Genomic DNA, 13,091 nt, shown 5'->3' on the forward strand with positions numbered 1-13,091 from the left:
GGCACGTGGTCTGGTTAACCAAGGGTTAAATCCTACATCCCCTTTAGTCGTAAAGCCAGTTACAAATCTGCCATGGAGCCCTGCCTTCCTGCCTTGGTAGGCCAAGTCTAGAGGACCTACCAGAATGATCGGTGAGTGAGGACCCTACCACGGTGATTCTGTTCTGAAGCTGTAGAGGCGTGGGCAAGTGAACGGAGCGTTTAGTAACCGCCCCCCCCCCCAGGAATTCTCCAGAAGTTATGTTTTCGATGAAACCTGTGATAACTAGCTTTTTTATTTGCTGCTTTGTCCTAGAACGGAGGCCCCGTGGCCCACATCGAACAGAACATTTTTCATCCTGACTCAGGGCGCACACAAACGTACCTGAAACCAAAGGTTCAATGCAACTCTATTTATCTGTACTGTATGCTGCGGACTCTGATGTTTTCTCTTCCGTTTTGTCTCTCCTATTTCATTTAAAAATATTAATCAAGACCCACTAATGGATTGTCACCCATAGTTTAAAGAACACCCTAATAGAGTGAGGATTTAGCCATGGGTATTCAATTCAAAAAGCATTTACTGAGCACCTGCCATATGCTAGGTGGTTGCCAAATGCTGGGGGGGTCGTGCACAGATACTGATAAAGCCCCTTAAGAGCTCACAGTGAGACAAGTGATAGCCACACACACACACACACATATATGGCTATGTGTGTGTGCATAACAGACGCATCCTCAGTTATTATATTAGTGAGGTATTGGGGGAGCACAGGAGAGGAATTGAACGACTCTGATTGAAACTTCGGGAGGGCATCATGGAGGTGGTGGCGTTTGGCTAGTCCTTGGAGGATGGCAGGGCTTTGGAGAAGTAGAACTAGGCGCTGTCATTTCTAGTTAGGAGGTGAGAAAAGATGTGACGGTGTATGAGTTGGGGTAGAGGGCCCGCAGACAGCTCAGGTTGCTGGAGTGGGGGATGAGTGTGGGACGGACGGGAGAGCAGGCGGGAAGAATGGATTGAGGCCAGGTCACAGAGTTCTTTGAATGCCGTGCTAGCAACTGTGGGCCTTTTCAAGGCTGAGTCAGTTGGAGGTTGGGTATCTGAGATTTCAGTAGGAGACAGACCTGGGAGAGGTGAGGCCGCGTAGCCACGCTAAGCCCCCTCCGTTGCCATCCAGCCTTCTCTGAGTAGTTGGGGGTGGAGGTGGGAGTGGTGAAGAGCTTTGCAGGCAGCCTGGATGGGATGCTGGCTCTTTTTCTGACGTTCTTTCCCATCCTAACTCCTGCCCACGGCCCACGCCTCACTTTGGAGGAGAGAGCTGCCCATGGAGCCCCCTGGCCAGCGACATTGAATGGGCCCCTTTGGACCAGGCTCACACCTGTCCTTTCTCACATTCAGGCTCAACCCTTGACAAACATGACGCAGCAGCGCAAACTCAGCCCTGGGCCTCCCAGAAGTCAGGCCGCTTCCAGGAGAGCAGGCTTTGGAATGGGAGTGCTTTGTTTAGGGCGTTTTCTACTCCCCCACCCCCCCTGGATTGTCCTTCTCTCTCTCCGTGTTGTCCGTCTCTCTCTCCGTGGTCTCCCGTGTCGGGCCTCTTTGGGAAGCCTCGTGTCACCGTCCGGCCCTCCAGCTTGCCCCTCGTTTGTCTCTGGCAGCGTTTCTAAGTGGGCACCATTTCATGATAAGCTCCACTGCCTTCTTATGCGGCTGTCTGGGCTTGTGTTTTGCCTCCCCAACTATGGCACAGGCTCTGTGAGCGTGATGATCGTGGTTTATCCATCCTCTCTCCCTGCGCTACCTGACGCCTTGCTGAACACACGGCAGGTATCATAGCGAAGTGAGCACCCGCTCTGGACTAAGCCCTTCCTGTGCATTAGTAGGCTTCATCCTCACAGCCACCCACAGGGTGGGTGCTACTGCCAGAATACTTGGGTGCTTAGAGGTTCACTCTCCCTAGCTTTGGACTTAGGTTCGTCTGCCCCAGGGTGCTCCTCGGACCGTTTCAACCCAGCTTTCATCAGGGTGACTCTGTTGACGCCATTCTTTCATAGGTCGCCTGTGACTTCCTGGTTCTCGAAAGCAGTGTACCTTCCTGGACTCTAACATCGATGCCCCTGCCCACCCCCCTCCATATTTCCTGAAACTCCCTCCCTAGAGGCAGTGTGATCTAGTGCATGGAGTTCTGCAGGATCTGTGCTTGCCTTTTTTTTTTTTTTAATCTTTATTGGTAAAGTTTTTTCATGAAAAAAAATTTTTTAATTGAATTATAGTTGATTTACAGTGTTGTGTTAGTTTCAGGTGTCCAGAAAAGTGATTCAGTTTTGTGTGTGTGTGTGTATATGTATATATATATTCTTTTTCAGAGTCTTTTCCATTATAGGTTATTACAAGATGTTGAATGTAGTTCCCTGTGCTATAAGTATGTCCTTGTTGGTTCTCTATTTTATGTGTGTTTGCCTCTTGTTGAGGGACAAACACTTTGGCTCCCATAGTCTATTTCCTCATCTGCAAAGTGCTGGTAGTTTCTCCTCTTCACAGGAGAGGTGGGGGGCTGTCAGTGTGTGTCTGCGGTCGCTGAATGTGACCCTCTCATCCCACAATGGAGGTGTTTCCTAAGATGATGTCCTTGCTGTTTCTCCTCTCTCTCCAGTCTCTTTCTTGGCCAGCTCATGGTTTCCGTGATCTCCTCTCTGTGGATGACTTCCAGATCTCTGTCTCTAGTATTTTTGTCTTCCTTGTGTTGCCCACATGCCTTTCTAGCTGCCTGCTGGGTACGCCAACCAGTCCTGCCAGAAACTAGAACTTGGTGTGCGTTGGGCTGAGTTCAACACTGTCCCTCTCAGATCTTCTCCTCTCTGTCCTCAGATACTGCCAGAGGCTCTGCCCTCTTCTGCAGACTGTAGCATCGTCTGTGGCGCCTGCCTTCCCTCTGCCTTCCCCGTAGCCCTTTGCCCTTCCAGCCCATCCTCTCACTGTCACTTAGCCAGATTGTTATCCCCGTCTCCTAACCAGCCTTCCTGCAGTGCCCCCGACTGTGGCTTATTGCCACATCCTCCCGAAGCAGAGCTCTGATCGCGTTGCTGCCCTGCTCAGAAACCTACAGTGGCCATTGCCTGTTCTGGAGAATCAACTAGAGAATTCTTAGCTTGGTGTTCAGAGCCATCAGGGATCCTAGATTCCACCTACGTTTCTCTGCCTCTTCCCTTTCTCAGCATGTGCCTTACGCCCCTCAGGAGTAGGGACCATCTTTTTCACGTCTGTTTTCACGTCTTTTAGTCCGTCATCCAGCACGTGGCAGCTCAGTACAGGCTGCTGTCGCGTCCAACTCTTTCTTTCCTTCACTTGCCGTGACTTCTCCACTCATCACAACAGGGCCGAAGCTTTCAGACTCAAGCACCAGTGCTGTCTCCTCACCGCCTTTCTTTGTGTGTCCTCCCCTTGGCTTCCGATGGGAAATAAAATGCCCTCCTTTGAACTCCCATCCAAAGGCGTATAGATAAAACTTGATCTTTATTATCTCCACTTCTGTCGATTTCTTCCCTCAGACACCCTAAGTTTTGGGGGGTAGGACCTGGGTGCTCTTCAGTTCCAGAGCGTCCTTCCCTGACTCCTTCCTCCCCCAGAGTCCTGCGCCATGCCCTGGACATTGTAGGTGTGCCACGAATCTTGTTGCTTAGTGAACTGGAGGTTGTTGGATGGATGGTGGCGTTATTATGAAGCCGAGGTGGGCTGAGCTTTCTGAATATCTGCAATGCTGTACTGAGGGTTGGGGAACCACCAGGGTAAAGCTGGTAGGAAGGGGAATCCAGAAAGCAGGCTCAGGCTCGGGTATTATCAAAGCAGAACCATCTTTGCTTTGGAGCTCTTTCTTTTCTCTTTATTATGGCAGGAGTAGGCCAGGCAGGAGCGAAGGGCTGGCGGAGTGTGAACGCTGTGTGAAGGGAGGTGGCTGGGGGCTGCACACACAATGCCTTATTGTGCAGGCGCACGTATTGCCGGCTGACAGCTCCCAGGTTCCCTGGGCCAAGGACCACGAGCCCCGGCCACTGGGTGCTGCCTCCCCTCTCCTTGCCCTCCAGCACTCCCAGAGGGGACCCACATTCCAATGAGAAGCAGCCCTTGGGGAAAAGGCATCATGGAGAGCTTTGCTGGGAGGTGCGGCGGGGCTCAGGGGGTGAACGTGCGCTGGTTCCGCCGTCGGGGTTGCCCTGTGGGTTAAGGGAACCTGGGAGGGGCTGATCCTGAAGGGGAGGATTTCTCATCTGCCGCTGCTCTCCTGGTGAGCGCGGTTTTACCGCTGCGTTGAATTCCATGCCGTCTCTTCAGTAAGACTGAGGGCTCTTTGGGGGCGGGGACTGTGGCTTGCGCTTTTCTTTACTCCAGTCCCCAACCTGGCACAAGGTGATGACCCATGATGTGTTCAGTGGGTGGAGTGGTGGAGGGCACCTCTGATCCCCAAGACCCAGGGAGGGAACCAGGCCTCGGTGGCTCCTAGAAATCTTCACCTCTCCAAACCGGGCTTGGACGGGGAGAGGCAGAGGCTGCTGAGTCAGCTGCTGAGGAAGCAGAGGGGATGACGATCTAGCTACGGCCCTGAAGTGCCCACTGGGGAATCATCCAGATTTTGCATCTGTGCTTGTCAGAGTGCTGTGTGTTCTCTGCAGGATTCGTGGACGTGGCGCGGGTATGAGCTGGATCCGGAGACGAGAGGGGCCGGGAGGCTGGGTTGCTCCTGCCCTTTTCCCTCCTTTAGACTCGGCAGGTAAATCCCAAGGCGTTTGCAGTGTAAAGGTCCAGGGGTTTTATAGGCACCCGGCTGGCAGGTGCGGGTCTATGACTCCACTTGGGGCCTCCCTGGGGCAGCCAGCCAGGCTCAGGGCAGGAAATGGCTGATTCTGGGTCACCTGGCTGCTCTTGTTTGCTGCTGAGTTTGTTCCTGTAATCAAGATCTTAGATCTGGAAGGGACACGCGGAGATGATCTAGTTCAGCTCACGGCTTTCAGGCAAGAAAAGTGGTATTAATAGTCTCGTGCCCATTTCACGGACAGGTACCTGAAGGCCCAGAGGTGATGGAGTGGTCGTGTAAGTCATTAAACATGGTTCCCTCTGATCTTCTCTCCTGGTCCCTGCCACGACATGCTGTGGACGGCTGGGGGGAGAGGTGTCACCTCCCTGGTGAGGTGCATTTTCTGTGGGGTGAGGCCATCCTCGTTACTCAAGGCCTGAGAAGGCCAGGAAGAATGTCCTTGCTTTGTGGCAGGAAGACAGGGTGGCCTCTCGAGCTTTGGGGTTTCTCTGAGTGGACGCCTTGCCTGGCAGTGGCCCTGGGAGGCTCTCGGTGGCTTGAGAAGCGAAGTAGGAGGCCTGGCCCAGGCCTCCCCTCCAGCAGCCCCACATCACAGAAATACCTGGACTTTCGGCGGTGAGAAGGTAGTTCTGGAGAGCCTGTGCGCCCGAGGCCTCGTCTGGGGCTTGTCTGAGGTCTGGGTAAGAACTGTGGCTTAGAGTCCCAGCCTTTTTGTCCCTCTGTCCTGGGAAACTTATTTTCAAACTTAAAAAAAGGACTTCATCTTCTTGGATGCTGTGTGGGGTGGCCCTGGCCTGTCATGGACAGAGGTCTGAGACTTCCTTCGCTTTCCTGTCCGAGATAGGGGTGTATGCCCTGTGGCTACCCTGCCCTTTCTCATGAGATAGCTGTATCCCTACCAGACTCTGAGACTGTTTCTGCTTTCTTCTGCAGCATTTTATCTCTGTGGGAAATTTAAGCAAAATGTATCTGACCTTGTTGTTTCTGCTTGTTTGTTTTGTCCTCTAAGTTTCAGATTTCACACCCCGCCCCCAAGGTGGAGTTACTGAAAATCCCAGTGGGTGTTAAGGGGCGGTTAAAAGGTCCTTATATCCTCCTATCTGGCTGCAGAGAGGACAGGCAATAGACATTTAATAAAGGACCTTTCGCCATATTCTCATGTCTTTCCCCACCAACCCTTAAGCTTGGTCGAATAGCGGATAGACGTGAATTCTCAACTCCTATAAATTTGGCATTTATGGCCAACTTCCATAAATGCAGTGCTGACTGGCTATGGTCTGAGCAGCTCCAGGGGGGTTTGGCCTCTGTTTTCTCTATGTGTGTGAGTTGGGTTGCTACTTCTGTACTTCTTTGGGCCTTTTTCCTTTTCCCCAATCTTATCTTTCCTTCCTTCTTTGCTTTATGTTTTTTGTAAGTATGTAACTGTACCTAGTGTGATGTGGTTCCTTTCTGCTTCTCGAGCTTGCTGACACAGTGTCCCGTGGCTGCGATCAGGGTGGACTCCAGTCTCTCTGCCAACTCCCCTTCTCCTTGCTTTTGTCCAGTTGGCTGGACAAAGAGAACAAAACCAAATGGCCTCCCCTCCCCCTCTCCTCAACCAGTCACGCCGTGGTGTTCTGAGCTGATCTTCATGCAGCCATTTACACGCGTGCTTAAATGCCTAAAAGTCATTGCGACTGGCCAGGCCCGTGCACCCCTCCTCCCTGACACCCCCAGACCGGCCAGGGCCTCATCCTTCTGTCTTCCTGCACCACGGTGCCCAGCGGGCGCAGGGTGGTGGGGCAGAGCGGGGCCTCTGAGGCCGTGCTGACCAGCAGCTCTGTTACAGCAGAGAAGCAGGAGGGCTGGGGCCCGGGGCGGGTCAGACAGGCCTCTTTTATTTACAGTACTCTCTTTCACGGCCCCAGTGAAACAGGAGCCCCGAGAGGCTGCAGTGAAAGGGCACTGTGTTTGTGCACTCAGGCCTTCCAGGGCTTGCTACAAAAGGTGGGGACACCCGGAGCACTGAAGGGCTTTTTGTCACCGGCAGTTTGCCCCGGGGTGGCAGAGGGCGAGAGTGCAGGGGTCGCTGCTGCGATTGTGAGTGTGTGCGCGTGTAGACAGCTCTCAGCTGCTGCTGGGATTGTGAGTGTGTGCGCGTGTAGACAGCTCTCAGCTGCTGCTGGGATTGTGAGTGTGTGCGCGTGTAGACAGCTCTCAGCTGCTCCTGGGATTGGGAGCGTGTGCGCGTGTAGACAGCTCTCAGCTGCCCCTTAGAGCTGATTTTGTGGTCTGGGGTTGCGGCAGGGAGGCACTATGTCTTGATCCTCTCGATTTGTTGTAACAGAGCATTCCTTTCTCCCTCATGTTTCTCCTCGTGGCCCACTGTCTCACATGAGCTACGGTTCAGGGTGCAAAGCGTAGAGGGGATCCCACTCTCCTCTCTAAAGAGCAGCTTCATGGGCAGCGATCAACTTCCGCGAGCTTCTGGATCCTTGTAGCTGCCATTTCCTGATTCCCCCCACCCCGACCATGTTATCCCTCTGAACCTTAGTTTGCCCATGTCTAAAACAGGGGCAGTGTTAGCATCCACCTAATAGATAGTGTTGTTGTACGGATTGTGTCAGATAACACGTGGGATTGGCTCGCACGGGGTTCTTTCAAACTAAGCAGCCACAGTCCCTTTCTGAGTCTGAAGAGCCATATTGGGGACCCCACTTTGTAACGCCCCCAACGTTCCTTCCATCCTCCTTAGCTCTTGCGGTACTTCATACTTGTCACCCTCTGGTCTCTCTGTGTTACGTGATAAAGGGAAGAGAAGATTTCCAGAAGAACATTCAAAGCATTAAAGTTTCAGATTGTAGAACAGATGAAAACACACATATACCACACCACACCCAAAAATTACCCTTTCAAAGGAGGTAAAAAACCACTAGGGCCTTCCCTGCATTGGTAACTTCTGGAAGCCTGACAGCGCTTTCTTCATTGACCTGCTGTGACTCCAGTTGCTGATTCCAGATGGGTGTGGAAGCCTCAAGTATTTTTGCCTTTGCCCCTTAAGTATATCTCTGAATCTGTATTTCCAGAACCAAAAATCAGGGCCACAGATGAGCAGTGGCACAGAATGGTTAAATTCAAGCCCGTCCTAGAGCTCCTCAGGCCATTTGGAAGCCCTGGGTGGTCCGTGCAGTGGGGAAGCCACTGTCCTCCAGCTACAGATGGGCCGTCTTCCTTTCAGCCTTTGTTTTCAGGCACCCCTTCCTCCTCTAACTCACCACCCTGGCTGCTCCTGAGGGGGCAGCACCCTCGTGTTCGCGCCCATCTTCCTGAGAGGCAGCTGATAAACAGCCTCAAGTAGAAGCAAGAAGACACCTAGAAGGAGGTGAGCGAAAGGCCCGGGTAAGCATGGTGGAGCCTTGGCCTGAAATATAGAATTATAAGGCGCCTCAGAAAATCTCTTTACGGTGTACTCACCCCTCAGGCCATTTCTGCGTCCTGTCCAGCCGGAAGCAGGAAAAGATTGGAAAGACACAGTGAAGGAAATTTTCCCGTTTAGCCAGCACTGAATTCTCTGCTGCCTAGTTTCTCTGAGGGACTAATCTGTAAGAAAAATGGAGAACCTTATTTCTACCCCTTACCCCACGTCCATTTTCTAGATGGCTTATAGAAAAGGCCTCACACTGGCTCTTTGAGACAGTTCGTCACACACCAGGAATGGTTCTGGAGGGTCCTTGTGTTGTCAAGAGACACTTTCTCTTTCTGTCTTTGTGTGTATGGAATCGTGATGATGTCATCGGTTTATACTTTGAACCCTTCTCTGGTTAAACTCTTCAATAGAGGCCCTTAAAAATATAATTTTGGACTTTGCAGTAAAACAAACCTAATTAGTCCACTGCTAGGATGAGATGCTTTTTCATTCACACAAGCCGCTCAGAAAGGTTTACCCTCCTCGTTGGTGAGGGCACAGGCCGCTCCATGGATTGCAGTGCTGTGGCTTTTGGGCACCCAGCTTCTGGGGGTCGGGCATGCAGACAATGGGAAGGGGCCCCCAGAGAGCCATTGCCGCTCGGGAAGTTTCTGTGTGGGCTCAAGCATGGCTGCTCGTACCCCACATGGTGCTCTTCTATGTTAGAAAAGGTGCCCCTTTTCTAATGGAGGGAATGGGGTGGGCTTTTGCACCTGCTTGCCCCTCATTCGGGTACACAAGGTCCCCGGCCCAAGGGGGCTTCCATGCCTGGAGTGGTCCTGAAATGAAAGCTATTCTAACGAGATGCTTTGAGTCATCAGCCCATTGAGTGCCAGTGGGTGGGAGCAAAGGTTTCCAAAGGCCAAGGCCTCCTGAGGGTTTCACTGATTCCTCAGCCAGTCTGGGTGCTCCGTCAGCCCAGAGCTGGCCAGGACCCTACACCCACTGCACCAGGCTGCAGGCCACTGCGGCTCAACTCCACAGGAGCCAGGGGCCTCTCTGCCTGTTCTGGCATCCTTAAAGCTGCCAGAAACATCAGGTGGAGTTTATGGCATCCTTATAGCATGACTGTCTTTTGTGACCAAGGCCAAGAAAAACAACAGGAAGGGGTAGGAGTGGTGACGCGCATGCACGCAGTCCGCAGTCCCCAGCACTGCAGTGTGTAGGGTTGAGCTTGGAAAAGCACAGCATCTTATGCAACCAGTTTCTTCGACATAGATATGGAGCTGAGAGAGGGAGACCTGTGAACAAGGCAGAATTCAGCCCTTTGCAAGAAGATCCGATTCCCTCACCCCTTTTCCTCATAGTTTTGTTCACCAAGGCTGGATCTTTCAAAAGCCACTGCTAGGCATAGACCTGCAGGAGAGTAAACCCTAGGTCCCTTTAGCCTGAGCACCCTTGGGTGCGGTGTTGACAAGACTCTGAAGGGCCCACTGTAAGTAGACCAGGGCTTGAGAATAATTTCCATTTAACTTAGTATTATTCTTCCTCCAGTAGATTTGAAATCTATTTAACTTTTCAGGGTCCCATAGCCTTTTAAATGTTTCAAGTATATTCTCTCTGGTAGGTTACCTTTTCTCTCCCTGTAGGCTATAATTAGTGTCCTTTACACGAAATTGGCTTAGAATTGGATTTAGAGAAGATAAGAATCAAATTACCAGTATTTATCTTGTAAATTCCAAAAGATCTACTTAAGACACTGTATTTAAACAACAACAACAGAAAAGGAGTTTGCAAGAAAAGTTTATTCTATGGAAAAATAAATTCCTCATAGTCTGAGCATCCCAGGGCCACTTCAATATTAAAACTGCAACTTCCCTTGGAGGAACCTAAAATTGCCTTTTCCCTTGTCTCAGTTTTATCTCCAATTGAGCTGAAATATGTTGCCAGACTTGGGGTAGTGGAGAGCTGATGTCGTCTGGGTTTTCATTAAAATTTGGAGGGTTTGGATTATCTCTGATTCCTGATTTGTGGTAAGACATAAACCTCTAACTATGTCTATCTTAAAAGATATATATGCAAGTTTTTATCTTGGCATTTTAAGTTATTAAGCTGTTGGGAGATGGGAAAACAGATCTCTGAGGTCTCCTGCATGTTTGCATGACCTTAAATGTCAGCCTGCTAGTTTTCACATGTTGCCTAGTACAGTGAATCCCTAGCAGGTTTAAATAAGGTCGGATCAAAAAAAATATGCCTGGGTTTTTAACAGTGTTGGCTCATAAAGGTGCCAGGCAGTAATGGTATATTCAGATCGTTCATTAAACCATTCAGCTGCATTCCCCATACCCTGCAAATCCTTCCTTTATTCAGGCGCACATCTGGTGTTGAACTCAAAACTCTCACCCCTCAAGCGAGGAAGTGACGGGTTTCAGCTGCAGCCCCTGGTTTGTGGCCAGGGTCATCCTTCACAGGCACATCCTTCACAGGCACTTTTGTGACCTTGTAGGCACTCTCTGCGTGGCCTTCTTCTTCAGCAACGTTGTTGACTGCAGTTTTCCAAATTGATTCTGCCTTTTTTGATTTTTGTGTTTTTTTTTGCTTCTGATGAAGGTGTTGGACGCCAAAGCACAAATAATGGATTCCTTTTAAGGGAACAAAAATGTATTTTGTGAGCAATTCCACTTCTGGGTATGGACCCAAAAGAATGGAAAGCAGGGACTTAGATAACTTGTACACAACTTGTACACCTGTGTTCATAGCAGCATTATTGACAATAACAGAAAGGTGGAAACAGCCCAAGTGTCCACTGACAGATGAAGGGATAGATAAACATGTGGTAAATACATGCAGTGGAGTATTATTCAGCCTTAAAAAGGAAGTTCTGACACAGACACTTGTTATAGCATGGGTGACCCTTGAAGATGTTATTCTAAGTGAAATAAGCCAGACATAAAAGGTAAGTCTTGTATGGTTCCATTTATATGAAGTACCTATGCTTATAAGAAGCAAATTCATAGAGAGAGCAAATAGAATAGAGGTTACCAGGGGCTGGAGAGGGGGCAGAATAGGGAGTTAGTGTTTAATGGGGACAGAGTGTCAGTTTGGGATGATGAAAAAGTTCTGTGGATGGTTGATGGTGGTGGTTGCATAACAGTGTGAATGCACTTAATGCCACTGACCTGTACACTTAAAAACGATTAAAATAGTACATTTTTATGTTATGTGTATTTTACCACAATAAAAAATTATATTAATTGCGATACCTGGCATTTGAGATAGAATTTCTTGGAAAACACTTAGGTTACCATACTGTTAAAAGCCCTTTGCCTAAATGTTAAAGAAACAGTTACTGAGGTACAGTCTTGGTTATCAGCCACCAATCTAGCACCCTTTAACCATCAGTCTTGTTATTAGATGGATAAAATATTTATATTAGCTACTACGTCTCAAGTGGTATGATGATTTGCTGAGGCCCTGTGCTTTCATTACTCATGTGATTCTAGAGAAGTGTCCCCTTTTTGGTTCTGAGACTTTCTCTGGTTGACCTCTTCCCGGAGAGAAAGCTGAGGAGAATCTTCCTCTCTGATTTTTTAGTGTACGTCAACAATTTTTTTAAATGTCTGTGGGTTTACAACACAGGGAGGTTTCAGTGCGGAAGGAAATTCACTCCAGGTTTGCAAAATTTCTGGAAATTGTGGAAGAGGTGTTTATGCTTTTCGACTTTGTACCTGTGTGGTCAGGTTTTTAGAAGCTTTTTGTTCCCCATCTGCGGTGTGCCTCGACCCCCCGCCACTGGTTGCAGAGATTTTGTGAGCTTCTGAACAGAAACTTTTCAGCTTCTCTTAGCTGGGTTTTTATTTAAATGAAAAATTTTTAACTCCTAAGGAAATTCACAGTGAAAATCTATGCCCAAATAAGTTAGCATCTCAAGATGAAAATATCAGTTCTGGAAATGGAAGTTTCCTCTACCCCGTGGTGGCGTTGCAGCCAGCAGCCTCGTTCTGTGCTTCTGACGGTTTAATGGCCAGCATGTGAAGGTACGGGCCTCGCCATATATATAGTACCAGGCGTGTGGGCGCCTTGGCGCTGATCTGAAAAAGCTTAACTTTGGCATTTCTAGGTTTATTTTAAACCTACAACCTTTAACGCCAGACACAGAGCTGCTTTCCCACTTAATGTAGCCATACATTGATTGCTTTTAATTAGCATTGGATCTTTTTTGGTGCTTTGCAGCTTGGGATATGTAAAAAGTCTGGCTTAAATTACAACCAAAAAAAAAAAAAAAAAGCAAACTCTGACATTCTCACAAGGCATGGGAGCTTTTGAAGTCCTCACGCTCCGGGTCCTCCTTATTTTTATCTTGAGTCAGGTGGGCTGAGAAGCAAGTGAAGGGTCCAATATAAGCCACGTAATAGATGGAGGTAATTTCCTTGTACTGTTTTGCCAGAAATTAAATGTCCGTATTTAAATAACAGCAGTGGTGAGCTAGATTTTCATAGCGTAAACAGAGTTGATGAAGATCAGTGGTGCCAGAGTAATGGGTTGTTGGCTAGGACGAGAGGGGTGTGGTCAAGCCTTTTCGTTCAGCAGTTTGGAGATGCTAATGATCATTGTGGCTTCCAAGCCAGAATTCTTCATATTCACTTGCACGTCGTTGCCACCCTTTGTGGGAAGCCTCCCTGCCACCGCTGAATTCTCCAGTAAATATTCCAGGCATCCTGGGCCCCTGCTCTCCTTCCCCTGCAGTAAATTACATATTAAAGTAGCCTGGTAACTGAGCACTGGTTGCTGTGAGATAAGGGCTGGGAAATCAATATGTTTGCCATGTGGCTGCTTGTTTATGACACCTGCCTCTGGAACAGTTGAGCAATGTTTTGTTTGTTAAGGCTGCATTTCAGAAGCTTGTATCTTCCTAAA

General features: G+C 49.3%; 1 protein-coding gene across 1 annotated transcript in view; it reads left to right on the forward strand.

Moving 5' to 3' along the window:
- ZBTB16 (zinc finger and BTB domain containing 16) overlaps positions 1 to 13,091 on the forward strand; it is a 195,585-nt gene that overhangs the window by 23,035 nt on the left and 159,459 nt on the right. The window lies entirely within an intron of this gene.

The sequence above is a fragment of the Pseudorca crassidens genome, chromosome 9 (assembly GCF_039906515.1).
Source record: "Pseudorca crassidens isolate mPseCra1 chromosome 9, mPseCra1.hap1, whole genome shotgun sequence".
Lineage (NCBI taxonomy): Eukaryota > Metazoa > Chordata > Mammalia > Artiodactyla > Delphinidae > Pseudorca > Pseudorca crassidens.